General features: G+C 38.1%; 1 long non-coding RNA gene across 2 annotated transcripts; it reads left to right on the plus strand.

Annotated features, from left to right (window-relative positions):
- The first annotated feature begins 16,542 nt into the window (after positions 1-16,542).
- On the plus strand, positions 16,543-17,350 carry LOC145036738 (uncharacterized). Of its 2 annotated transcripts, XR_013678539.1 has the most exons (3): positions 16,566-16,798; positions 16,885-16,999; positions 17,068-17,350. It is a non-coding gene; the product is annotated as an uncharacterized LOC145036738 (long non-coding RNA). The 2 variants fall into 2 exon arrangements; XR_013678538.1 differs by having other exon boundaries at positions 16,543-16,798; positions 16,885-17,350.
- The last annotated feature ends 4,100 nt before the right edge of the window (positions 17,351-21,450 follow it).

The raw sequence follows: 21,450 nt of genomic DNA on the forward strand, positions 1-21,450 counted from the left end.
TTAATGTTATATATATATATATATATATATATATATATATATATATAAAGTATAGGGTGTATTTCACACTTTTAAAATACTATATGGTTAACTTTAACAATTACATTTTTAATTCAATTAAAAGGTTAACCTAAACCTTTATGGATTTATTAAATCTCTTTTAATTATACTCCTTAATTAATTAATAAAACCATAAGGTGTGATTTGAACTTTTCAAAACATTACTAGGGTTTTAGAATTTAACATTTCTAATTAAACTTTTAATCAACTTTTAAATTCCAAAACTTGAAGGCAAGTTTTGAAACCTTTTTCAAAACATTAGGGTTTTAAATATTTAAATTTCAAAACTCCAAAACTTTTGGGTTCAAATTTAAACTATAAAACCTAAAGGGGAAAATATGAAACCTTTCATAACAACAAGGATCAAATAACAAATAATTTTAAATTAACATTTAATCACATAATTATCCATATTTGATTTATTTAATGATTTCTTGCAAAACAATTTATCAATTTACTCAAAATAATTAATCAATTATCTTATAAGGAAACAATTATCTTGTTAATTGATAATTATATTTATTTAGATCACAAATATAGTCAAATATATCATATAATCGGATTAATAATGATCTAACATGATAAGGTAACTATCCATATGCAAAAACAGCAAGAAATCCCGAGATAAGCATTATCTGACGCTCGAACTCGCCGAGTACCGCACTGTACTCGCCGAGTTGAGGTCTACTCGCCGAGTTCCTTAGCTATAAAGCCCAAAAAACGATTTTCCAGTTATACAATGCATCAATACAATTGAAACCAAGCTAGGCTCTGATACCACTGATGGGTTTTGGTCATAAGACATCCTATGTGCTCATACAAACCCTAATGCTTGGATCTAGGTTTCTCTATTGTACATGCTTTGAATCCAAGACTATAAACCCTAATTCTAGCATGCAAGTAATCATATTAACATGTAATTAGGTTTAAGATCATACCTTGATTGTTATGTAGCAATAACAATCCCAATTCCTCCTTGAATTGGCTTTGGAATGCTTAGAGTCACAAGTGTCACTCCTCTAATGGCTTACAAACACCATAAGCAAATGGAGAAGGTATAAAGAGAGAAGTGAGAGGTTAGAATTCGTATCTAGGACCTCTTGGGAAGGGATACCCGAATTCATGACCCTAGGGGTGTTTATATAGGTGTAGAGATAGGGTTTCAGTCATTATCCTTATCTAGTTGATTATCCATTAAGCAACCAATAAGATAATCCTTGAATCCTTATCATACTCGAATTCTAAGGTTTTCCAACCTTAAATTCGTCCACCATATAAATAAGATAATCCTTACCTTATTTTGTAACTATCACATAATTACAAATCAGCCCCTCTAGTTTAATTAATTACATTTGATCACAAAACTAATTCTTAATTAATTATTGACCAATATTAATTAAACAAATATGATTTCTCCTTTAATATATTATTCTTATAACATATTAATAAATCATATTATCCTCTCTCTCTTTATTCATTTCTCCAATCAAGTTGCTTTGGTGAAGGCAACCCAAAAGGACCATGCACCATCGGGTCAAGTACATACCAAAATAGTTATGGACTTAGACACTAATCCAACAATCATATCATAACATAACAGCTAGACCCAGATGGTCCTCATAATACAACTACCCTATCATACATATAAGAGTATGTGAGGAGACTCACCTGATACTGATGACACAGAAAACCTAGCACTCGAATTGCCGGATCTAGACTCCGCCTAGTCAACAAAATAGTTAACCTTAATTAATTAAGATCCAAAACCACTCACAGGTCTAAATGCCGCGACCAAATATCATCTGAGTACAATCCCAAGAACATCATAGTGCGGAAATCCTGTGTGTGTGTGATGCGCTGATATCGTGCCGACTCCTTTCCTTTCGATGAAGAGGTATCTGAAAACAAAACTGAAAACTGTAAACACAAAGCTTAGCGAGTTCCACCATCATACCACATACCACATATAACACATACTGTCAGACATATCTAGGTGCCCGACCTACCATGCTAAGTATACTGGGGTGCTCAACCTACCCCTACTAGGCATACTGGGGTGCCTAACCTACCCCTACCAGACATACCGGGATGTCCGACTTACCCTTCCGGTTTATCTCAACCGGTTATGGCGACTATTTCACCCCTACCACTACCACATAAAACATAACATAATCATACTGTCAGGAATACCAGGGTGCCTAACCTACCCCCTAGCCATATCGGCTAGATATAGGGACTATTCCCCCTACTACCATTATCACATTTCATCATCTCAGACTAGCACATAAAACATAACAGATAGTGGCAAACCAGACAATTATCACGAAGACAACCATCTCAACTATAATCATCTACTAGTGGGGCGATATTGGTGCCTTCCACCCACTTTTACTGGAAGGTAACTCACCTCAGTGTCGTGAAGTGTCTGAACTATCCTCACTGTCGGGATCAACTCCTCTCAATTCCTATACAGAACCATCTTCCTTAATTACTATTTCATGGTCAACTCAGGTCAAAGTCAAAGTCATGGTCAACACCTTGGTAAAAGTCAACTTTTGGTCAAAATCAACTTTTGGTTGACTCAACTCGCTGACTTGGTCCACTACCTTGTCGAGTCCCATGGTCCAATAATTGCTACAAGCTCGATCCTACTCGTTGAGTCTTCCAAGGACTCGTCGGGTTGCCCATCATACAAAGTCGGGACCTTTTACACATGATTCGATGATTTCATCCTTTACTCGTCGAGTCCGTCTTCATGTTAGAAGGAATGTTTAGTCCTTGACTTGTCGAGATCCACATGAACTCTTTGAGCCCATCTTCATGCAAGATGACCCTTTAATTCGGGACTCACCGAGTTCTTCCTTGACTCGCCGAGTCCATCTTTATATAGTTAGGACATAGTCTCGAACTCGCCTACTTTTTTCTTGCACTCGCCGAGTTTCATGATTCTTAGGTCCATAAACGAACCCCGCGGGCCGAGTCTTCTTCCAACTCAACACATTACTCGTTATCAGAAGAGATTTGGGGAAAACTACAACCTGACTCGTTGAGTCACATGAGTGAATCGCCGAGTCCCTCTATGTCCAAAACTATACAATCGATTTTAGTCGACCTTAATGCATCCATAACATAGATCCAACCTCCTAGAGTCCATATAGCATGCAAAGATACAAAACTTTACATTCATGCATGGTCCATTTAGCTCAAAAGTCCCTAAAAAGGAGTCTACAAGATGCATGAGGCTCTTATGGCAATAAAGTTGGCACCTTTATGCCATGAGAACCCTCCTAGGTTCAATATCGAAAGTCATCACTTTATATTACGCCATAAACCCAAAGGTGACTGAGAAATGCCCCAAACATGACAAGATTCAAGCCCTAAAGAGGATCTAAAAAATGGGAAGTCAAGATTGAAGCTTTTTACCTTAAATGAGCTGGAAATGGAACACAAATCCTGGATCTTCCTGCTTCCTCTTGAACCCCCAGGCTTCTTTTTCCTTCTTAAGCTTCACAACCACCAAAATACACAAAAATGGCTCAAGAACACTCAAACAAGGTTAGGGTTTCGAATTAGGGCTTTCTGGACAAAGGGAGGCGATGATGGAGGCCATAATGGGGTGTTAAGGTGTTTAAATAGGGTACAAACTCTTAAAATTAGGGTTTCATCCAGACTGGCCTACTCATCGAGTCAGGGCATCCGACTCGGCGAGTAGGTTCTTCCACCCGCATCCAATTTTAACCTCTACTCGATGAGTTGGGGAATCCAACTCGCTGAGTCCCAATGTAAATGTGCAAAAATATTTATATTTAAATTACAACCAGGAACCAGGCACTACAAATCTCCCCCACTTATTTTACACTTCATCCTCGAAGTCTGCCACTGTGTATCGAAATAGCTCGGGGTAGTACTCCCTTATCTGATCCTCCGGCTCCTAAGTCCATTATAAGCCCTTGCGGTACTGCCATTGCACCTTCACCAGCTCGATCCTCTTGTTCCTTATGTCCTTCAACTTCTTGTCGATGATAGCTATTGGCCGCTTAATGTAGTTCAGGTTGTTATCCACCTGAATATCCTCTAGATGTACCACTGCTGAATCGTCTGCCAGACACTTCCATAGCTGGGAGACGTGAAAGGTGTTGTGAATCTGGCTAAGTTCGGCTGCCAGGTCTAGCCTATATGCCAACTTGCCTACCCGGGCCACAACCCTGAAGGGTCTAATATACCTGGGGCATAACTTTCCCCGCTTCCTAAATTGGATGACACCTTTCCAAGGTGATACCTTTAGAAGGACCATATTCCCGACCTGGAACTTCAGGTCCAAACGGTGCTTGTCGACATAACTTTTCTGCCGACTTTGAGCAGTCTAAAGCCTGCTCTAGTCCTATTGGATCCTCTTCGTCATCTTGAGCACTGCTTCGGTGCTCCCTATGATCCTCTGTCCAACCTCACCCTAACATATCGGGGTCCTGCACTTCCTCCCGTATAACATCTCGAAGGGAGGATGGTTAATACTTGCATGGTAGCTATTGTTGTAGGAAAAATCTGCCAAAGGAAGGTAGGTATCCCAGCTACCACCAAAGTCCAGAACATAAGCCCGCAACATATCCTCCAATGTATGAATGGTCTGCTCGCTCTGACCATCCGTATGTAGGTGAAAGGTAGTGCTAAAGTGCAGACGAGTACGCAACTCATCATGACACTTCTTCTAGAATCTGGAAGTGAACTGCACGTCTCTTTCAGAAATCACGAAGACTGGTAGTCTGTGTCGTGCTACGACCTCCTGAATGTAGATTTCGGCCAATTTCTCAGTCGAAATGCTCTCCTGGATCGGAATAAAATGGGCGCTCTTGGTCAATCGATCCACGATGACCCAAATCAAATCTACTCCCCGCGCGGTCTTGGGAAGTATTGTGATGAAATTGATAATAATATCTTCCTATTTCTACATGGGGATGTCCAACGGCTGCGTCTTGCCATGAGGCCTCTGGTGCTCTGCATTGACCTTCCTACCAGCCAAGCATCTCTTGACGTACCAAGCTACATCCCTCTTCATGCAGGGCCACCAGTAGTCAGGACAAAGATCTCTATACATCTTCATCGCCCCGGGATGGATAGAAAACCTAGATTTGTGGGATTTGTCCATGAAAATATGCCACACTCCGCCCCAATACGACACCCAGACCCTCTCATGCATGGTCAACAACCCGTGACTATCATAGTCAAATGAGGCCACCTAGCCTATGATGCGCTCGCACTTTTGGCACTCCTCCTTCAAACCCTCAACCTGCGCCTCTCGGATCTACTCTAACAGTGGGGCCACTATAGTCATCCTCAAGCAAATGTCTCTAATCGGGACTGTCTTGTGACTAAGCGCATCGGCTATAACGTTGGCCTTCCCCGGGTGGTAGAGGATCTCACAATCGTAATCCTTCACAATGTCTAGCCACCGACACTGCCTCATGTTCAGATTTGGCTGATCCAAGAGGCACCTCTCAAACTCTTGTGGTCCGTGTAAATGGTACATCGAACCCCATAGAGGAAGTGTCGCCAAATCTTGAGGGAAAAGACAACCGTACCCATCTCCAAATCGTGCGTCGTGTAGTTCGACCAGTGAGGCTTCAGCTGCCTCAAAGCGTAGGCGATAACATGCCCTTTCTGCATCAATACCGCACCCAACCCTGAGATGGACGCATCATAGTATACCACAAAATCCTCCATGCCTTCTGGCAGGGCGAGGATCGGCACCTCGCATAGCCTCTGCCTCAAAGTTTTGAACGTTGCCTGCTGCTCAGTCCCCCAACGAAAGACGACGACTTTCTTTGTCAACCGGGTCAAGGGTACGACTATCTTGGAGAAGTCCTGAATGAATCTCCGGTAATAGCTAGCCAATCCCAAGAAACTTCGAATCTCGGATGGAGACTTCGGAACCTCCCATCTCATCACGACCTACACTTTGACCGGGTCGACCAAAATACCTTTCTGGTTGACAAGGTGCCCAAGAAATTGCACATCACGCAACCAGAACTCACACTTAGAGAACTTGGTGTATAAACTCTCCTTCCTTAGCGTATCCAAAACCTCTCGCAGGTGCTCCTCATACTGCTCCTGCGTCTTGGAGTAACCCAACATATCATCAATAAAAACTATCATAGACCGATCCATCATCGGTCTGCATACGCGATTCATGAGGTCCATAAATGCGGTAGGAGCATTGGTGAGCCCGAAGGGCATCATCATGAACTTGTAGTGTCCATAGCACGTTCTGAATGTAGTTTTCAATACATCCTTATCTCTGACCCTCATTTGATGGTAGCCTGAACATAAATCTATCTTGGAAAACCAAGATGCCCCCTGAAGGTTGTCGAAGAGATCGTCAATCCTCGGGAGTGGGTAAGGGTTCTTCACAATCACCTTGTTCAACTCCCGGTGATCTATATACATCCGATGCGACCCGTCCTTCTTCTTCACAAAAAGGATTGGGGCTCCCCAGGGTGAACTACTCGGCCTAATGAATCCCTTGTCTAACAACTCCTGCAGCTGTGTAGACAACTCCTGCATCTCAGGAGGAGCCAACCGATATGGTGCATTGGCTATTGGATCCGCACCAGGGACCAGGTCGATCCTGAACTCTACCTGTCTCTCCGGAGGTATCCCAAGCAACTGATCTGGAAATACGTCTGGGTACTCTCACACTACTAGCACGTCATTCATGGTTATCGTGCCCACCTCTCGGGTATCCATAACATAGGCGACATATCCTGCGCAACCCTACTAGAGGTAGTGCCTAGGTCTTGCTGCTGAACATACAGCTGGTCCACGATGTGGCCTCTTGCTCTGAATCACTAGCTCTCCCCGACTTGGATTCCTGACCCGTACCAACTGCTGTGCGCAGTCGATCACTAACCCATTGGGGCTCAACCAGTCCATCCTTATGATAACCTTGTTCCCACGCAATAGAATGGGAACCAGGTCTACTAGGTATCACTCCTCATATAGTCTCAAAACACAATCCCTGAAAACCTCTACATCTCGTACTGATCGGTTGTCAGCAATCTCGACCTCTAGAGGGCAGTCCAACACGCCCAAAGACTAAGAGAACCTCTTGCTAAGGGAAATAGAGACAAATGACTAGGTAGCCCCAAAGTCAAACACCTGTACTGGGATGCCATTCACATGGAATGATCCTAAATAACACATGAAACATATACATAAATATCATAAGCAACATAAAATAAGAGCTAGGGAGAAGAAAAAATACCCGTCACCACATCGGGTGTGGCATGCGCCTCCTTAACGGTCAACAGGAAGGCTCAAATCCTCACTACTGGAGTATCTATCTTTCCCTGTCGGCCATCCATAAGTCGCAGGGTCGCTGGAGCTGGCGCCACCGCCGCCGCCGCTGCTGCTGCTGCTGTCAATCTCGGGCAGTTGGCCTTTTTATGGCCCTTCTGATTGCAGTGGAAGAAAATCAGATCTGATGTCTGGTAGGTGGGGGTCGTGGCAGTACAGTCCTTTCCAAAGTGCCCATTCTTGCCGCACTTATAGCAGCCCGATGACCCTATTCTACACACCCCCTCATGTGGCTTGCCACATTTCCCTTAGTGGCTCCGGCCCTGATGGCTCTTCGACCTAGAGTCGTATCGCTTGGGTTTCTTTCCCGAAACCCCTATCACCTGGCCCTCTTCCGCCTTCATCTTCCTGATGTGCTCCAAGTCAATCTCCCTCCCCTTCGCCCTGGCAATCAATGAATCCAGGGTCGGGCATGTTGAGTAGCTGACATGCTCCCGAATATCAGTTCTCAACATGTCATGATAGTGGGTCTTTCGCATCTCCTTATCTCCTGCATACTGAGGCACCAACAAGGCCATCTCCCAGAACTTGTCGGTAATCTCTGCCACTGTCTCTATTGTTTGACTCATGTCAAGGAACTCCCTGGTCAGTTGTTGGAGCTCCATAGCCAGCACGAACTCTACCCTAAACCGAGCCACAAAGTCTGACCAAGTCATATACTCAATGGCTGAGGCTCCCAGAGAGTCACCAACCGACTCCCTCTAATCTCTGGCTCTGTCTCTCAAACATCCTGCAGCATACCGGACCTTTGACCCATCAGGATAGAAGCTCTTCAAATGGGTAGACTCAATGTCTGTAATCCATTTCCTGGCATCAATGGAGTCGTTCTCCCCGTGGAATTCTGGTGCACCACATCCCATGAAGTTCTTGAAGGAGAGTGTGTGTATCCCCGACTGGCCAGATGCCATATCGCTCCTGAACGCCCAGAGGCGATCCTCCATCAACTTGACAATCCCCTCCTTGATCAACTCGAAAATCACCGGGGTCGCCTCAAGGATGCCTCTCGTAATCTCTGATGCGATGAACTCACGCAGTCTCTCATTAACTGGTTCAGATCCCGAACCTAAACCTGATCCTGATGTTGATCCCGATCCTCCTGCCCCGTGATGCGTAATCATCACCATTCTAAAATAAAACATTTAATTATCAGGTCCATATAAAATCTCAAGAGCTCTCATACACTCTACAAGCTCCCTGGTTCTATCTTGGCCCTCCCTGAATCGAGTACGTATCCTCTGCTTTCAGTAGTATGGGCCCATACTACCTTCCACATCTTTTCGTACTTTCCTCAAGGATTGCTTCGACTTCGCCAAGTCCCTTCTACTACTGCTGCACACTTTGCTAATCTCATCCTAGGCTTACCCTGGGACAATTTATCGACCTACTCTCCACCATCAGTTGCAAAAGAAATTCCTGTTATCTCTCCATAACTAGCTCACGAACCATTACATATTACTAAGACCAAATAATTCTTCGAATGAGAGGTCTCTGCCTACAACGGTTAGACTCAAATAAGAGCTACGAAGTAGGGCTAAACCTAACCCTCTGAAATTATTCAGTCCTCGTAATATGTAACTTAGCATATTCGTTTACTAGTTAGTTAAAGATAACTAGAACTCCAAATAGCACGAAGCAGACAACATTTGGGCGTTCAGTAACCCAAACCAAGCATATCCTATACAGGCTATCATACCACTGAATAATCAGTACTATCGTGCAGCTCAAAGATCACATACAACAGGCATATCATGCATCTTCCAGCTCCTTAGCCCTATTCTAGCATGCAATTCTCACGCACATACAATAAGCATAAAAGGGCATCCTCTCTAGATCCTTAGCCCTAAGCTAGCAAGGAGTTCTCATAATCATATCCTATCATAAAATAAAATGTATGGCTATCTTGGGGGAAAACTTACTTGATCACGGCCGGTTGCACGCATCACACACCTCGTTCTTTCTCGAAATTCTTTATTTACGCTTAGAAAACTTATTTTCTTATGAAGATCTATCTATATATAAAATCAACGATTTTCTTTTGAAATTTTTTCATACCACGTCCTCAGTTTGAGTCCAGACACACCTAGAGAGTGCCTGAATCCCTCAAACCAAGGCTCTAATACCAACTCGTAACATCCCTATTTTAATGACCAAAAATTTCATTTTTGATATAACAATTTAGAAAACCGTTTATAAGAAAAACATAATCAAATCACATCATTCATCAAAACCATAGTCACATGTCTCAAATCATATCATAAAGACAAAATATCATCAGAGTACAATCCCAAGAACATCATAGTGCGGAAATCCTCTGTGTGTGTGTGATGCGCTGCTACCGTGCCGGCTCCTTCCCCTTCGATGAAGAAGTACCTGAAAACAAAACTGAAAATTATAAGCACAAAGCTTAGTGATTTCCCCCATCATACCACATACCATACATAACACATACTGCCAGGCATATCTGGGTTCTCGGACTACCCTTCTGATCTTACCGGAGTGCTCAACCTACCCCCGCTAGGCATACCGGGGTGCATAACCTACCCTTGTCAGACATATTAGGGTGTCCGACCTACCCCTCCGGTTTATCTCAACCGGTTACAGGGACTATTTTACCCCTACCACTACCACATAAAACATAACATAATCATACTGTCAAGCATACCGGGGTGCCTAACCTACCCTCTGGCCCTATCGGTCGGATATGAGGACTATTCCCCCTACTACCACTATCACATAACATCATCTCAGAATACCACATAAGACATAATAAATAGTTGCAAACAAGACAATTATCACGAAGACAACCATCTAAAGTATAATCATCTACTAGTGGGCCGACATTGGTGCCTTCGGCCCACTTCTACTGGAAGAATACTCACCTCAGTGTCGTGAAGTGTCTGAATTGTCGTCGCTGCCGGGATCAACTCCTCTCAATTCCAACACATAACCATCTTCCTTAATTAATATTTCATGGTCAACTCAAGTCAATGTCAATGTCAAGGTCAACACATTGGTAAAAGTCAACATTTGGTTGACTCAACTCGCCGAGTTGGTCCACCAACTTGTCGAGTGCCATGGTCTAATAATTGCTACAAGCTCGATCCTACTCATTGAGTCTTCCAAGGACTCGTTGAATTCCCATCATACAGATTCGGGACCTTTTTCATGTGACTCGACGAGTTCATCCTTTAGTCATCGAGTCCGTCTTCATGTTAGAAGGGACTTTTTGTCCTTGACATGTCGAGTTCCTCATGAACTCTTCAAGCCCATCTTCATGCAATATGACACTTTAGTTCTTGACTCGCCGAGTTCTTCCTTGACTCGCCGAGTCCATCTTCATATAGTTGGGACATAGTATCGAACTCGCCGACTTTACTCACCGAGTTCCATGATTCTCAGGTCCATAAACAAACCCCGCGGGCTGAGTCTTCTTCTAACTTAACACATTGCTCGTTATCAGAAGAGATTTGGCGAAAACTACGACCTGACTCGCCGAGTCCCTCTATCTCCAAAACTATACAGTCGATTTCAATCGACCTTAATGCATCTAGAGAATATATCCAACCTCCTAGAGTCCATATAGCACGTAAAGTTACAAAATTTACGTTCATGCATGGGCCATTTAGCTCAAAAGGCCCTAAAAAGGAGTCTATAAGATGCATGGGGCTCTTATGGTAATAAAGTTGGCACCTTTATACCATGAGTGAAGGGTTTTGAGCATTCTAACACTCCTAAGGTGTACATGAAACCCTAAATACCTTGGATCTATGTTTTCTTTATTATACATGCAAATATCAATCTTCCAAGATAGTGTTCTAACTTGCATAATATGAAGTACATATAATATAAATTCTAGTAGAATTACATACCTCTTTGTTGTAGCTTGATTCCATGGAGCTTAAGAGTCTAATGCCTCAAATATGACACCTCAAATGGTTCACACAACATCACCAACATCTTAGAATAACTTGAGAGAAAAAGGTTCCTATGCTCAAATCAGCTAGCCCTCATGTGTACACACACTAGTCCAATTTCTTGAGCCATGGGGTCCTTATATATCGTGGCTATTAGGGTTACACCATGTAACTCATGTCTTTCTATATTCTTCATGTTCCATGGGTTAAAACCCCCATGGAGTATCCATGGGTTACTCCATGGGTTTAGCCTAACATGAAGAACTATGGATCATAAGCCCACATATAAATAAGAATGAATGATTTACACAATCAATCACCATATATTTCATTAGTCTCCTTTTGATCACAGAGTTAATTCAAAATTAAATGTTGATCAATACTCATCAAATAATATGATTTCATATTAATATATTAAAACTTATAGTATATTAACAAATCATTAATATCCTTTTCTCATAAATGTCTATCCAAATTGTTCCGATGCCGTGTAACCCAAATGGCCCATGCCAATTCGGGTCGAATACATACCAATAATAATTTGGGCTTAGACATCTAATCCGATAGTCTTCCACTTGGATAAGTCTAAAACTATTATTGCGTATGATTCCAAAACCCGACTAGCAATCATAGCTCTTAAAAGTTGTTGTCGAACTCTAAACAAATCAATGACGCGTCCATTAGATAAAGGATCATATATTCCTCCATTCTAGATATCATATGGATTGAGACATGGATTATAATCATTCTCTCTGTCCATTTGTTGTTTCCCGATTTCCGATTTATGATGACTGACTAATTGAACAAATCACATCAGTCCAAGCTTGGCCAAGCATTTAGGGGTGTCATCACTAAATCATCGAGGGGCCCATAGATATTGCTTTTATCCCACCAAGGGTAAAAGAAATGGATAAACTTCGACTCATATGCTTGTTCTACTACTTGTTGAATCATACACAAAGACACATTTTACAACATCGAGTTACCAATGCATTTTCGTGCAATCAATGTACAACCAACTCATAGTCAACAACTCATATCTCTACGTTTGAAGAATATAAGATATTATCGTCTGATGATCACTCGTGATAAAATCCATGAAGTGATTCAAATGAGCGTGGGTTGAATCTAATACTCAGAACTTATGAGCACTCATGAATGTTGTAGCAACTCTCGCTATGTCCAACATCTTAGACATCTACGAACCAACTTCATGATAGTCTTCCCTTAATACTTACTTCCAACGTATTATCGACTGTGGATGATTTGAATAACTTAGTCATTCGGAAGAATGACCTAGTTATTTTTTAAGTCAAAACATGCAAAGTGAAACACAAGAATAATCGAATCCAATATGGTCTCAGAACTTATGAATATAAATAGAACACCTTTTATTTATCACCATATTGATTACACATTATTCATTGCATACTGTTTCAAATTATCAACTTTATACTTGAATTAAAACAACAGTTGTCCCATGCTCCAAGCATGTACACTATTTTTTTTCCCTGAACACTAGTCATGCCATACACCAAGTATGCACACTATGTTTGTCTATGATCTTTACTTTGTGGAATAGATTGGTTAAACATAATTCCAATGATTCTCATTTCACAATCCCAAATCCTTACCGCAAATGCAAGAATTCCAAATTCCTATCATTTACCAAAATCTGTTAGATTTTAAACTTATATGCATTGATCCTCTTGTAATGATTACGCAAAAGTGATAAAGACTTTTCAACAAACATTACAGAGTATTCCAATGGAGATAAAATCCATGGAAACGAAGTTTCATATTCAAAGTACCAAATATATTTGTAGTTTATCAAAATATAGCTTAACATGTATTAAAATAATACCTAGAAATATGTGTAAATATGACAATATCAAAATACTCCACACTAGTCTTTTTCTTGCCATCAAGAAAAACTTTATATTTAATATATCACATAGAACCTTGCCCACCATATCACACAAGACAATACGAATTGACCCCATTAATTACGTCTTACCTCGATGCATGTATTTGTGTTTAAATCCTAATTACCTGCTGGTCCTACATACTTAGGATCCTCATAAATGTGTTCCACTTATTTTTAACAACATTCATTTTATGCATCCCTCTGAATCCATCCCCATAAAACTTTCTTAACCTCAATGTATATTTGGTTAAGCTCCCAAATATACATATGGAAAAAATATCTATAAAGAAAAATTATAAAAGTAATAACTTGTTAATTTTGCCTTATTCTCTTATTTCTTCAACTTGAGTCTTCAATAATTTGAACTTTGTGAATTTTTGTTCACACTTTTTCTTGATCTTCTTGACTTTATAAGCTCTTATTCACTCAAACTTTTGCAGCATTTTTTGTCTATTTTTTCACATCTGACTTTTTTCACTCAAACTAAAAATTCCTAAAAAGAAAAACATATGTTTAAGTAAAGGAACTTAACTTCAACTCTTATTGGTTAATGTATTAGTCTAAGGTATAATGACTACATAAACTTTCATGGATACATTTCTGGTATACAATGCTAAACATATTATGTCCCTCAAAGTAAATAAGATTGCGTTTTTGTCCCACGATTTCATTAAAACTGGAAAGTCACAAATACATTATAACATATTGGCTTAAATAAATCTTAGGGTTCTCATGGAATCATCCCACATAATAATAGAAAACTAGCCCAAATGCAATAATATCAAAAATTTGAAATTACTAGATTTATTAGACTATTTTTACAAGCTTATTAATTTTTAAAAAATATGTTATAAACCTACATCGGATGAAAAATTACCAACATTCTGGAATAGTTCTTCAAGTTCTAGGCATGTTACAAACCTATTTATCGTGTTTCAGAGCAATTATTCACATTTCAGAGCGCTTCAGAAGGCAATTTTATTTTCCAATTTTATTTTCCAGAACAATGAATTTCGATGTATACTAACATTACATAAACAAAGAAACTACTTTTGGGTTGATCCTAATGCAAAGACATCTTTAATTGCACACTCGGAACGTTTTCAATTCATGTTGGAGGAGTTCTTCAAATTTTGGAACGTAATGTTTTGTTCTGGAATGTTGACAGTTCATTCTTGAATATATTATTATGAACACAAATCTTAAGTTGGAGTGAAGAACTTACCCTTAAAGAACCGGGTCATAGTGATCGTCTTCTATATTGGAGTTCGAAATGAAAATTGAAGTCCAAATCGCATAGGAGTCCAGAAGTGGAATTGTATTCGGAGATCGGAATCGCGTGTCAGAGATTCAAATCGAAAAGAGCAAGATCCGGAAGGAAGTCGTGATACGACATTTTTCTTATTGTAGTTCGGAATTTGAAATTCAAAAATTCGTTCCAGAACAGGTACGAACATTTCGGAATGTGTATTCTGGAGGATCCAAAATGGGCCGGCCCACAACAAAAGGAGTGCAAAATGGATTCCGGAACGGCCCATTCCGAAGAAAATGGTTATTTTGCAAAAAAAAAAAAAAAAGTAAATGAGATATTTTGTTTAAATAAACACAAAAAATGGTTAGTTTACTCAATTTCCCATTCTAATATGTATAATTATAGTTGTGAAGTTCGTTTTTAGAGTCGATTTGTAAGGTAAAACCACATTACACCGAGTTCATTCGGTTTTCGTCAAATTAAAAACCACTACATCAGTTTTATATCGATTTCAGTTTCAGTTTCAGTTTTTGCGCACTCAGTGCACATGTTATATGTATATACATCATTCAAAAATGCTATTGTTCACTCTCTCTATATATCGGTATATACACCGTGAGTTTGCTTCCGTATCATATATTTATTAAAAAAATTATCCAAATGAAATGGCATAATTGAGGACATATTTAGGGGTCGTTTGATAGTTGCTGACTGAGAAAGTGCTGATTGAGAAAGGTCTGTCTGAGTAATAAGTTTTGAGTGAGTAAGAAACTATGCTGTTTGATTGTACATCTGAGTGAATGTACTGACTGATGCAAAATGACCATTTTACCCTGATGCTCTTTATAATAATAATAATAATAATAATAATAATAATAATAATAATAATAATAATAATAATAATAATAATAATAATAACAATAATAATAATAATAATAATAATAATAATAATGTATATAAAAACTTCCAACATAATAGACATTAAATAAATTATTTTAGAGATTAAAACACAAAAAACCCTTTAGCTTGTTGGTAAACATCATTATATTTATAAGAAGGACTCGAGTTCAATTCTTGTAACCTCCTGTTTCACTTGTTTTTATCCAAGGCCAAGGGTATTATTGTAAAGTCTTACTTTCTTTCTCAGCTAGCCTCCTTCCAACTCCTTTCTCAGTCAGACACTTCTTACCGAGTCAGATGGCCAAAGTTGGATAATCAAACACATTTTGCTGACCGAGTCAGCCAAAAACGTCTGACTTGACTCGGTCAGACGCATATCAAACGGGGCCTTAGTGTTTTTAGTGAATAAGGTTTTTGTTTCTCGCAAAATAATGTTGGATTTGCTAGAAATGATGGCATAATCTACTAATGCCTTATTAATTTATTATGGCATATATTATGTATTATTGATTTATTTTGAAATGCCTATTAATATTTAATTACCACGACTGAATTAAATTTTATATTAATACATTTATTTTCATGTCCAACGTAAATTCTATAACTTTTTAAGTAAAATGGTGACAAGGTCCCAAAATTATATGGTCCAACCATCGTTTTGTAAAAACGTCCACGTTTTTTTTTTATTTTAAAAACTTTTTATAACTTCAGAAAACTTTAATATTAAAAAAATGACCAAGTATGATTTTATAAAATTTATAGATCTCTATATATTTTCGTAGAATTAAAATCAAAAGCAATTAAGCAATGGCTGAAATCGATTTTCTAAAGCTCCATGGGCCAGCTTGCAATTTCTTAAAATTTCCTTAGTCCAACACCAGCCTTCAGCCCAAAACTAGCTTTTGGACCGATTTCTTTTTGGTTTCTTAAAATTTCTTTATTAAACTTTTGTTATTTTTTCTATTTGGTTAGTAATATTGATTTGCATACTAGATCCTTGAAGTATAATTTTACATGCTAAATAGAGTAATTATTCAATTTGATTCTAGTTTTGCCGGTTATACTTGGTACATGGGTTTTTATATTTCTTTTTTAATTAAAAAAATTAAAATATGTTTCTTTTATGTATTTTTTAATTCTTGAACCCGATTGTTGCATTGTCTACCATGTCTTTCGCATCATTCACATCTTCATCTTCAATCAACGGTCGTCATCACATCTGTATGGGTATGAGATCAGGTGACTTCTTAGAGTTAGATCCGATGACTTCCCGCATTGCATTCTCTTATTCCTCTATAAACCACAGCCGTCGGCACAAGAAGATGTGAGAGACAATCGAGGCGGTGACACAGACAAGCGAAGACCATGAAATGTCATCTCCCCGGTAACGACTTTGTAAGCAACTCTAACCCCTTTCTTCTTCGGCTATGTATGTTTCATTATGCGGATACTGATTTTGAATGTTTACTTCATGTATCTAGCTAGATTTCTTATCATGTTTAATTCCTTGTGGAGCTCTAGATGAATCGACCACCAGGTCAACAAAAGATGATGAACATTGGTTTTCCCTTACTTGAATCTGTATGAAAAAACAGAGTGAGTTTATTTTATGTTTTTTAACCTTTTCCTCCTTGAAACAAATGTCGTTGATGAAGTGTGTATAGGAGGCTTTGGGGATTCCGCCGTCGGTGCCATACCAGTACACATCAATTGGATAACAAGCAATGCCCAGTAAGGATCTTGTGGTGTTTTGTAGCAGAATAATGTTGCTGAAACTTCTTTATTCTCCATATTTCCAGCAACAACACATTCACATTCATCATTTCCATTTGTTAGGTTTGGATGTTCAATTTAGGCTCTTTGATTTTGCTTTTGGTGTTTGATTTTAGGTGTATAATTGTATAAGTATTCAAGGAAGAATGTGCATCTGCTGTAATTTCCTGGTCATCTGATGTTCTGTTTTTTGGATTTTTTTTTTTTTTTTTTTTTTTTTTTTTTTTTTTTTTTTTTGATTTGACGTTCATTTTGGTGTGTTCGTTGGAGGAAGATGAATGATGGTGGTGTTGGTAGGTGGGCATAGGATGGGTGGCGAACGATGATGGTAATGGTGGTGTTGAGAGGTAGGAGGTAAAAGGTGGAAGGTGGCATGGTGGGAGTTGATTTATAGGAAGATGAATTAGGGGTTGGAGGAAGGTGAATTGTTGATTTTTGTACACACGAACTTGTCCAAACGAGGGAGTCATCCACATAATAGATCCACATAAACATATTTAAAACCCTACTCCTCAACATAGGAATGACAACCTTGTAACATTTTAAATTTGATAATAATGATTTAATTGACAGGTAAATAATAAGTTTAATGGTCTATTATGCAAAAAATTAATTTGAGTGACCAAATCAAACAAAAACTAATTTTTCTTTCAATAAAATCGTAACAAATACTCAGAACTTAGGGAGTGTTTGACTTAGTTTTTAAATGATCAAAAATGTTTTTAGAAAAAGATCATAGGCAAAAGATATTTGGCAAAAAAACTTCTAAAAGTTATTTTTAGATTTTGCAAGAAAAAAAATCAACTTTTTGATAAAGTTAGAAAACCTAATTTTTTGTAACTTTTCTAAAAAATCTTTTGAACTCTAAAAAACTAAACCAAACACCCCCTTAATCCATCTACCTTAATGGACTTTCATCTATATTTTACGATTTGTATTAAAATTATTATACATGAAGAAAAGCCGCAATTGTAATTTCTTGTAATTTCTTTTTCACTAAAATTACTACAAGATAAAGAAAAATAGAGTTGTAAAGCAGCCATTATAAGTTTATAATTTCTATATGAATTTATGAACCGTGCATTTACAACTGTAATCAGGATTATATATTTTTATATTAAAATTAGCATATATATAACTTATTAATAAATGTTATGTGAAGTATATTTTTAACAATCAATGAATATCTCGGATAGCTTTTCATTGGTAAGTTTTACCCCCGACAATGCAAAATATTACCCCTATCATAAAATTGAAGACGAGATTGAACCGTGCAAGCTTTATCCATATTTAAAGCAAACTTTTAAGAAAATAGTTCTTTAAAGGAATTTCACATACCCAAATATCATCCCAAAAACAAGTTGAGAATTGTTCCCCACTTTTTAAATATCATATATTTTAAACCAGTTCCTTTTACTTGAACTCTTGAAGTTATTGATTATGTTACTCCAAAAAACTATGAACTTTTAGTCTAAGGGAGTTATCTCTAAGGCCCCATTCCAAATATGAATAAGTTTAATTACCTTAAACTATAAAGATCGAGTATATTTTCGAAATGACCAATGCCATTTGTAGAGATAAGACCAATTAAACACGTGAAGACATACCAAGCCTACCTTCATCTTTTTCTAGCCAAAATTTTCTTATCCAACACGTCTTATTTTTGCCCAACTCCCAACCCCCCAAAAAACTTCTCAACACCTCTAAATGACTGAGAACTATTTTCAAAGTTTTGAAAGTAGACATGAAATAAATACCAACGCTTCCTAGAACCAAATTTATCAAAGAAGTTCTCCATGTGATAGAAAACATTTTTACTTTTTAATTGGAAAGTTTTATGAAGAACCATTCAACGAGAGGCTTACATCCTTCCACTCGTGCCATATGACATTCCACCGGTAAGCTAGGCTAAGGGGTGTTTGGATAGGAAAAAAAAGAAGTGTTTATTGCTTATTCCCACAATAAGTTAACTTTGAATGTTTGGATAAAATCCAGCTTATTAAGCTAAATAAGCTAATTTTAATAAGCATCTCTTCTCATCCTTATTGCTTATTGCTTATTCCCACCACAAATAAGCTAATAAGGAATAAACTAATAAGCTAATCCAAACACCCCCTAAGTACATGAATGGAAGACAACGTAGGCAACATCTAATGATCGAAGCTAAATCTTCAACCTCTTGAAAATTGACTCCCGCACCCATTAAGTAATTTTTTACTAATTTATTTTAATCCCACAACAAGGTGAAGAAAATGCAAAATTTTAATAAAAAGGGAGATAATAGATCTCATTGCTCTAAACCCCTTTTAATACGAAACTATTTCGTATAGCTACCATTAGTGTTGGTGAATTGTTTCACTAATTGTATTAAAGTATGATGAATTGACTTGTTGATAAAAATCAATCTTGATGAAACATTAAACAAGGAAGGTGTGGAGTTTACACTTGTTTAAGTTTATATAAGATTCAAAGAAGGGGAAAAATGATTTCGGAATTGAATATGATTTCGAAACTGAAAATGATATCGGAACTGAATATGATTTCGGAATTGAAACGATATCAAAAATGGAACTGATTTCGGAATGGAGACAGCTTCCGATTTTCGAAACGGAAATAGACTAGGATTTTCATAATGGAAATAGCTCTGATGAGCTCCGATGAATCGGAACTCATTGGAACGGTATTGTTCATTTCCAATGAATCAGAACTAGTTGGAGTGGTATTGTTTACATCTGATGAATCGGGACACGTCGAAACGACACTGTTCATTTCCAATGAGTTACGACGATCGAAATGTGTCGGAACAAGCTTACATCAGAACGCATGAGGTTCAGTGTTTTACCCGTCGGATTGATGTTTTATCCAGTGATTAAAACAACCGTTTTGTGTCAGGTTTGACTGTTGATGACAGTTTTGGGGCACCCGTTAGTTATGATTTTATCCAGTGATTAAATGCTCGTTTTTTGTGTCAATTATGAATGTTGGAACCGTCTTGTGACAATTTTAGACACGAGACATATTTAAGTGTGTTTTGGTCATAATAAGGGTACAAACGAAAAACATACTTCTCATCATGGCAAGTGGCGATTCTGTGAAGGACATGACAAACAAGTTTAACAAATTGACCATGTTTGAAGGGCAAGATTTTCATTGATGACAAAAGAATATGCATTTGCATTTTCTCCTTTCAAAGTGTATGTTCTCAGTACGCCCATGCTAGAATTCACTAAAAATGAAACCGTGGAGGCAAAAAGAAGAAGATCAAAATGGGAAAATGATGACTACATCTGTCATGGTCATCTTCTCAATGGTATGTTTGGCTCTCTATTTGATATCTATCAAAATGCTGAAACTGCAAAAGAACAGTGAGATTCTCTTGAATCCAAATACATGAATGAAGATGCTTCAAATAAGAAGTTTCTTGTCAGTAACTTTATGGGTTACAAGATGTATGACTTTTCGACGGAAAAATAGGTTTAAAGATTGGATCTGTGAATTTTAAAGCTTGATTTGAAATCAAAATTTGAAGGAATGAAAGATTGAAGGCTGGTAACGAAGGTTGTGATTTGATTGGGAAGGGTTGACTTCAATGATTCGATGTCGATGATTATTGACTGAAGAACGAAGGCTTAGAGTCTTCGATGTGTAAATATTGAAGGATTGATGTCGAGGACCTGTACATGGTTTGATGTCGAGGGTAATAATACAATGTCAATGTCGAGAGTCCATCAAATGGCATTGATGTCGATGATCGTAAGCTTGATTTCGAAGGGTTAATTTTGATTTCAAAATGAGAGTAGTGACTTCGAAGGATTGAAATCAAATGGGTTTAACATGGGTATTGACATGGTCAATGATTTCAAAGTAAGATGAAGAAGAAATGAAACATGTCACTTTGAATCCACAAACTTTCAATGTTTTAGCAGTTTTAGTCCAACTTTGCATGCGGATAAAAGTTTTGTTAAATACAGACTTTTTGTTTCGAATCCCTAATGTTTCGAAGACTTGGCAGAATTTACCCAACTTTGACATTGGGTAGAAAATTCTGAGAAATGGGATTATTATCAAAACATGCCCCTGCAGTTATGCGAATTATCACTTTATGCCTAGTTTTGCAATTGGGGTAAAGTTTCACATCTTAGATTGTTTTTGGCACAACGGGTCCCTGCAGAATTCTGATATTGACAGTTTTTACCCGAATTTCGGAATTCTTGCAACTCTTACCCAAAAGTTGAAATTTTTCACAAAATTGGAAAATTTTCATAAATTTTTCG

Source organism: Lactuca saligna, chromosome 1 (genome assembly GCF_052625555.1).
Source record: "Lactuca saligna cultivar CGN05327 chromosome 1, ASM5262555v1, whole genome shotgun sequence".
Lineage (NCBI taxonomy): Eukaryota > Viridiplantae > Streptophyta > Magnoliopsida > Asterales > Asteraceae > Lactuca > Lactuca saligna.